The following is an 8192-nucleotide window of genomic DNA, read 5'->3' on the forward strand; positions in this document are numbered from 1 at the left end:
AAAAAGAATTCAGTACTATTTAAGTATGCACCAAAAATATTATATGCTAGAAAAAAAAAAAATTATCTATTTGTCCGAGCAGTATAACGTTAAGTCAGACATTAAAATTCTTTTAATAGTCGCTAATCACAAGTTAACAATCAACCTGTAATATTATTTTGAATATGTATAGAAAATTATATCTTTTAATTAACCCAAAACGTAAGGTTCTGTTACTGAGCTTAGTCAAGTATAAGGATTTTTTGTCACTGCCTGTAATAGCTGTTACCGTTTCCACAATAAGCCGAAACAAATAGACGGACAGACAGGTGATTTTTGTTTTAGAAATCGGTTTCTACATACGGAGGCATATAATATGTGTATGTTTGTATGTCTAGGACGGAACCGCGTCCACGGCAACCATATGACACACATTTCGCCAAATCTCCACGGGTTACTGACCTATGGGAGATGTAACGTCTTTCACTTTTCGATACAACTTAAATATTACCAAATTTAGGCGTTAACATAATATTTATTACTCATTTCTGTTTGCATCATTTTATTTGACTTTTATATTCAAACAGATTACAATATCGTTTAGGCAGTGCTAATCTTAGAATGGATTCTTAACTATATTTATAAGAGATAGGTTTAAAATATTATTCCGTAGTTTTAAGTCACAGGAAATACACAAGTATTCTATATGCTTAGATATGTTCATATATATCTGTGTTAAATAATACCTATACTTACATGTGTATATATATGTAGGTTTAAAATTTATTACAATAAAAATACGTAGTTCATGTCAATAAAATTTTAAATTCAACTAGCTGCATCGCTTGAATTACGCATATGCTTCATTAATGTCTCATGACTTTAAAATACTTTCCGCATTGCTGAATAGCGAACATAACTTTTATGTAAAATTATGAAATTTAGTATATAGTTGTAAAATATAATATCATATGTTTTAAGATAGTACGATCGTGTATACACTATGAGTTATTATTGTGTGTCTTCGAATAGAGGGCGCTGTATAGTTACGACTTCACACTTTCGCCTTTGAGTTATCTCCGGGACGAATCACTTATTTGTTTAGACGCCGCAAGTCATACGTGATTTACTATTTATAGCTTTCCTAGGCATTGCGTTTACTAGCACATTATATAATATGTTGTTGAATGAAGATTTTGAGTTGACTTGAATTCTGTAGTGTTATGACTTTTTGACTGACTGTAAAAGGAGATATTATGAATTTGTTTGTAGTTTTTTTACATTTTCTTGCGTTGATCATTAGAAATGATTATTCATAATATTACTGTTATTACTATTAGGGAAATATTGAGGTAGCGAAAACATTTTTTTTATTATAAGAAAAAACCTTATATCCTAATTAGTCCTATTCTTGGAAATTTAATGGTAAATAATTACTCTATTGATAACGTAATTTTTTTTATATGTACATGGGCTAAATACAAGCTGTCTTTAATATTATATCAAAGTTTTCAATTTTTCTTTCGGTGAAATTTTATCGATTTGGGATTTTCTCAAAAACGTCACTACTTATCAGTTAAAGGACATTCGAAATTGTTACAGCCATTTATAATATTTCAGGTTATAAGAGGGAACAACACGGCGATTATTTATATGATATTTTTATTAATCTTTTATGTTACATATATGATAATAATGATTTAAAGCCTTATAATAACATAAGGAATGATTAGCAATTTTGTTTTGTAATATTAACTTAGTATGTTCAACCCCTTATTTTGTTTTGTCAACAAGCGTATGTATGTCTCTTTAAAAATTATCTCATTCTTAAATACGATATGATTCGATTGATTAAATACTCCTTTATATTATCGGTATAAGAATATACTCTTAACTAAGGACTTTGACAATGCAGTTACCCTTTGTGATTCTACTTTGAGCGTAACACAATTGAGATATACTATCATGGATCTCAATTAACTTGACACATTCTTTATATATGCCTGTTTTCAACACTTGTCGGTACAAAATATACAAAGATAAACTGGCGTTTTGACAGGCATATAATAAATTACTAAACACTTTAAGCTATTCAATTTTTGATAATATTATAATGTTATGTATATTTCACATTAATATGCATAGATTTGTTAATATCGTCGCCTGACCCGCTGTGGATGCATTTATAATATGTTTTTTTTATTTTGAAGGACATTATTTTTATTACTTATATAGCATTCTATGAATACATTTATTTTCTTAATATATGGCCTGGTGTTGATATTATGGTTAAACAATACTTTTATACATTTTGGTCTATTTAAGTCTAATAAGTCTAATCTTATTGTGGAAGAGCCTACTTGTGGTCAAATTGATGTCCTTGGGCGACGGTACTACCTCCATCGGGTAGGCCGTCTGCTCGTTTTCCCCCCTTTATCATAAAAAAAATACATACTATATGGAGATAAAACCTCTTAGCATTCGAGCGACGGGTCCACCGATCGATCGCTCGATTTCTATAATAAGAATATACTATATCAACAAAGCTATGCTACAACACTAGTATCTACGATGAGCAACATAAAGTTATTGAGATAACTCTTACAACAATTTAGATTCTTCTCAAGTTACTCGTATACGGTAATTATTTTTAATTTACTTGACATTTGGCCGTCATGATTCGTCTGGTTTCGCAATGGATAAGGACGACAGTGAAATATGTGCTTATGGTATATCTTTGTCGGCGATTTACGACATTTAATTATACCAAGACTATCTTATGATCATACTAAAGCTGTAAATACTGTTATAATATAGAAATGTAATAATTTTTAATAGATATTTATGTGATCTAAAAAATATATACTTTTTTAAATATCTTTAATGAAAAATCTTTCTTTAATTAATTATAAACGAATTTAGTTTTATGGTATACTATCGTGGGATTCGTTTGTTGTGTAAAGATTGCTTCACTCTTGTTTTAGCTAGTTAAGAATTTATCTCATCACCATTTTGCGCAATTAACTATCATAGATTGATATTTCAATTTAATTAATATAGTATGGTAACGTAAAAAACTATTGATGTGATTGCGGATGTTTATTGCCATGCGGTTTGGTGAGTCCTTGATTTGAATGTTCTTAGAAGGTTTAATAAATTGAAACGATGTTTTTTCGTGTATACTACACCTTGTTATTATTTTGCCCTATATTTCAATAAGGTACTTTACCGTAAAATTTAGATTTAAAACCAAATTTACTTGTTATTGTTTAATGAATTTTTTTTAATATCAATGTACATACATGTTATTTGTATGAATTACGGAATAAATTATTTTTTAAACCAATTGTAATATATATTAATTTAACCGTAAATTGGATGAACAAATTCTAACAATACAATAGCAGGCGGAGAGGATTTGATCTGACATTAATATTCTCACGGAAGACGATTGACCCGCTTACACAGTTTACGCCGCTATTTGTGTTGTTAAATACGGATTACGGATGATAGTGATGGGAAGATCATGCTAAAATCGTGGCTATTTTAGACCCATGAAAGAAAAATTACCCATACATCCATCTATGTATATATGCACTTATGATATTTAAATAAGAAATATATTATCAAATTAATATTTTCTACTTCATTCTTTTTCATTCGATCTGTCCTTAAAAGTTAAATGACTTCACCTCCTGCTGAACTTCGTTTAAACAGTAGTGCATGTATTAAGAAAAACTTGTTCTGTCCTGCCATCATGCATTATTTATCAAATAGAATACTTCTTGCAACATTCAATTGGCAGATGTTTTTAAACAGTTTATTTTATGCCTCGTTAATATTAAATAACATTAAGTAGGGAAGCTCTATGTGTGGGCTGTGTAACAATATTATTGTAAATAAATAAATTAACGCTATTGGAAGACAAACGACAGTTATTTGTTTTTCATTATGCGGTATATGTAGCGGATATGTATTGCTTTAAAAAAATTTTTTCGTATTTTTATTTTCGTTACCATACAGTTAATAAAACTGAGCAATATTCGGCCATTTTACCTTAATTGCTATATTTATCTACATCGCTTGACGTTACCCACTGAATCCGTCTATTCTGCTAGTAACACTTTGCGCAACTCACACGTAACATCACTTTCGATGACCTATGACATTACCTCGGTCATCTCGGGTATTCTGTATCGGGTTAATTACTAATTAATTAATTAATTAAAATTTATGTAAGAATGAACAAAAAAATTATTGAGAGATTGTTTTATTTTGTGACATCCAAGGTTATTGATTGAGATATTTTGTTAAGTGTTTTTTTAATATATAAGTGTCTTGACCTTTGTGACACGAGTAGATAAACATGGGTTAATTCAATTGATACTTTATTTTACTTATTTGTTTATTATATATATATATATTTAAGATACTATTATTATTTTTTTAAAGCAATAAATAAGTATAATTTATTTTAATGAAATGTTAAAACATTATTCGTGAATAACTTTGGCAAGTTATTTCAAGGACAAAACATTGACGACCTCGAGGAATATGAGATGAATATTGATAAAGTGATATATATATTTTTTTTGTATTATATAATAGCTTCACTTTTTTTTTACATTATGTTAGAGACATTTAGTGGTCGAAGATTGATTTTAATCGAATGGTTATAACATGTGTTTTAGGAACGAATAAATCTATAGTATTGTGGACGCTTTATAAATATGAAACTAATATATAATTACATACATAAATACGAAGTCTTTTTAAATAATATATTTGATTTTTTCAAACACACAATAAGGTTGTTTTTCTTTAAACTATGAAATTATAGATTTATACGTTTGCGTGAATCAGCGATACCGGTAGGATATTCACGTGTAGGAAACTTGATTTTTTGGTAATATATTAAAATATTATTAATTAATGTATAAAAAGAAGTGAACTTTAAATACAATGCGATCTTCATATATATATACGACTCAAGTTAAATTTGTCTGTACATTTAAATTATTATGAACTTCTTTTTATGTCATAGTAAATCGATTTTTCTATATAGAAGTTAAATTAATCTCTCCATATTATATATTTTATTGTATAAAATACCTTATATCAGAAAAAAAATATACAAAGCAGTCATAGTACGGGTATACATAATTTCTAACCTGTTTCGTCTGCCCTTTGAAATATATTTTATCTATATAACCTTTGTCATTTCTAAAGGCTTCGTTTATCAATGATCGGATAAACTTTAACTCGGACGAGACGTTAACATGGCGGATCGAAACTCTTATGTATTCTTACAAAGAGTTTTTTTCGTTTAATTTAATACATACATTCTCAGTTTATTATTCATAAATACTTTTATATTAAGCGTTAAGTTAGATAGCTGCCCTTTAGACCTACACCTGGGTCGCAGGTCCCAGGCACTGTTGAATCTCCTCTCTCTGCAAAACGATGGAACCGGCACCCGCACGGTGAATCCATAGAATGCGGAGTCTCGACGTAATTAATGTATGCCTAAACACTGCCCGTTAATTTTTAAAATACTAACTTAAAATTATTGTTATTTCACGCTCTGACATTTACCGTTTGAGGTTGTATGTTTTATTTTTTTTTTCTTTCTTACTTTGGTGTGTATGTAACTTCGATACAAGCGATGCACAAGCAACAGCCAGTATTAAACAAAGAGGTTTTATTTCGATTCCACTTTCATTTTTAATTTCTTTACTATTACAAGATAACATAAGAATGTTTTTTTGAATTGATTTGCATTTTTTTCATACGAATTATAAATGTTAATTTGGTTTTATTATGAATTATTCGTTAACAGATTCAATTAACATAATCGTGTGTTTTCACTTAAATCTCATACTTTTTACTGATTTGTTTAGAAGAATAAAAAAAAAACAATTTTTATTATGATATTTGACGAAATAAAAATTTAACAATAAATAGCTTATAATAATAAATATATAGGGTTAGCAAAAATATTTTTAATATTTTTTCTTTTAATATTTAAAATATAAATCACATAGCTCCAAAAAACAAGAGACAACCCTGATTTGTATAAAATAAACATATCAAGAAACGAACAAAGGTATATCGTGAAACGAATAAATGCCTTTATAAGGACATAAATAGATGCCGATTGTTGCTAAGATAAATACAGACGTAGCTTGCTGATTATGTATAGGCTAAAAATATGTGCACCTTTATTAAGATCAAGCTATAATTATTGTTAAATATATTACGATAAATATTTTTTTTAACAAAAACGTTATTAATGAACAAAAATAATACCGAAATATTCATGTGTAGATAAAAAAAGCTCACCACAGACACAAAATCAAACGGTATATATATTTAAAATGGGCACATCTATGTTAAAGGGCGTAGGATCAACAACAACAACCTTTATTACAATCTCTAACGGATTTGTTTTAGTAAACGATGCATTTTGTATCAAACATATATATTAATATAATCTATATATTATATATTCAACAAAATTCTATTCAAATTAATTTTATTATTATTATACCATGCATACATATACTTGTAATTTGTTTTATAACACGCGTTGATGTCTTTTGTTTAATGTTTGAGAAAAGATTTATTTTGACATAAAAAAAAAAATATGTATATAAAATTATAAATGCCATACAAATAAATTTTGTATAATTATATTTAAAAAAATATATTTATAATAGTAATATAAAAAAATTACCTATAGGCTTTTATATTTTATATTACAAAAGAAAAAAAAATGCAATACAAATAAAACTCACCCTGTATAAAATAATAATAATAAAGCACTTCACAGCACTAGCAACGCTCACGGGTCAGAGTGTAACACTCGCGCGCTCATCCAGTGAAAGTACTTATATAGCTGGCTTGCTAACAGTGACCCACGCTTAGATGTTACGATTTTTAGACATATATTTTTGACCCAATGTTATCTTGATATATGTTTATTTGTATTTATGTGTGCATTTTTTGTGCATGAATATATAAAGGGGAGGTTTTTTTTCATATGTCGTATAATATTTTATTATATTCTATGTGTCTGTTTACTATATTTTTCTCATAATTTTCAAAATTATGACTTATTTATTGTTATACATTTTTTAAAATGTATTATGAATAATATTTAAGAAGTAACAAAATAAAAATAAAAAAAAACTAAATTTCATAAAAAAAAACTTCATTATTTAATTAAAAAATAAATTATTCACGATAGAGTTGAAGATTATAAAAAGATATGAATTCTTAGAAATGTTTTTATTGCATAGTAAAAAGAAAAATCAAAAGCACAACATCCTGCTTGAAGGCTTTGTTATCAACTTATGTCCTTCAAAGTATTTTCACTAAATCGTTCAACAAATTTTATTCAATATATAGAAATTATGTATTACAATTTTCCTTATTTATATACATATATATTTAAATCGTGTTGGAATAGTCCCTTTCCTTTATGAAATTTAAATGATTGTACCTATTTATTCTTATTTATGTGTAACCATATATAGACTGAAAGGTTCTATGTGCATGTCGAGCGTGTCAATGTAATGAATTGTCTAGTTGTTGATTAAGTAATACAAAAAATGTAACTGTACATTATAGACGTATTTTTTCTCATACAAAGCTTTTCGTTGTACCTTTATCAATAAAATTATTGGGGGTTAAATTTAACTGTCATTGTATACTAATAATTAATAAACTTGAAACTAAATTAAATTAATTGTGAATAAATTCTTTTATTGTTTTTTAAATATTTTAAATAAAAAAAGGATTTTGTTCCTTTGAATAATATATAAAAGTGTCTGTCTCCTATTTTTATTGAAAAAAAATCTGCTCGCAGGTAGTTTTGTTTTGTTATAAATATTTCATTAATTTCGGTACAGTAATTAAAACATTATTTGGGTAATAAATGTGCTTTCAATACTTGCTTTGAATAACCAACTAAAATAATTTTGTATGGAAATAGAAAATCATACTGAGTATGTATATACGATAAGGCTCTCTTATTGTATTATTATTTAACTATATAAGTTACGAAAGACAAAAAAAAAATATATAAAAAAGTAATAAATCAAAATATTTCAAAAGTTCAGAATAAGGCTACTAATAAGTCTATTAATTGTATATTCAAACTTCAGTGGAAAAATTAACCTCATTTCTAATCCCCTTGTTCAGTTTTATTC

General features: G+C 27.1%; 1 protein-coding gene across 1 annotated transcript in view; it reads right to left on the minus strand.

The window, feature by feature from the left end:
- The window catches only part of LOC116774533 (mucin-2), a 30142-nt gene extending 23266 nt beyond the window's left edge, over positions 1 to 6876 (minus strand). Inside the window, exon 1 of the mRNA XM_061524799.1 lies at positions 6777 to 6876. The gene's annotated coding sequence lies outside the window, so the exon portion shown is untranslated. The remainder of the gene's footprint in view (positions 1 to 6776) is intronic.
- Between the last annotated feature and the right edge of the window lie 1316 nt (positions 6877 to 8192).

Source organism: Danaus plexippus, chromosome 26, assembly GCF_018135715.1.
Source record: "Danaus plexippus chromosome 26, MEX_DaPlex, whole genome shotgun sequence".
NCBI classification, from domain to species: domain Eukaryota; kingdom Metazoa; phylum Arthropoda; class Insecta; order Lepidoptera; family Nymphalidae; genus Danaus; species Danaus plexippus.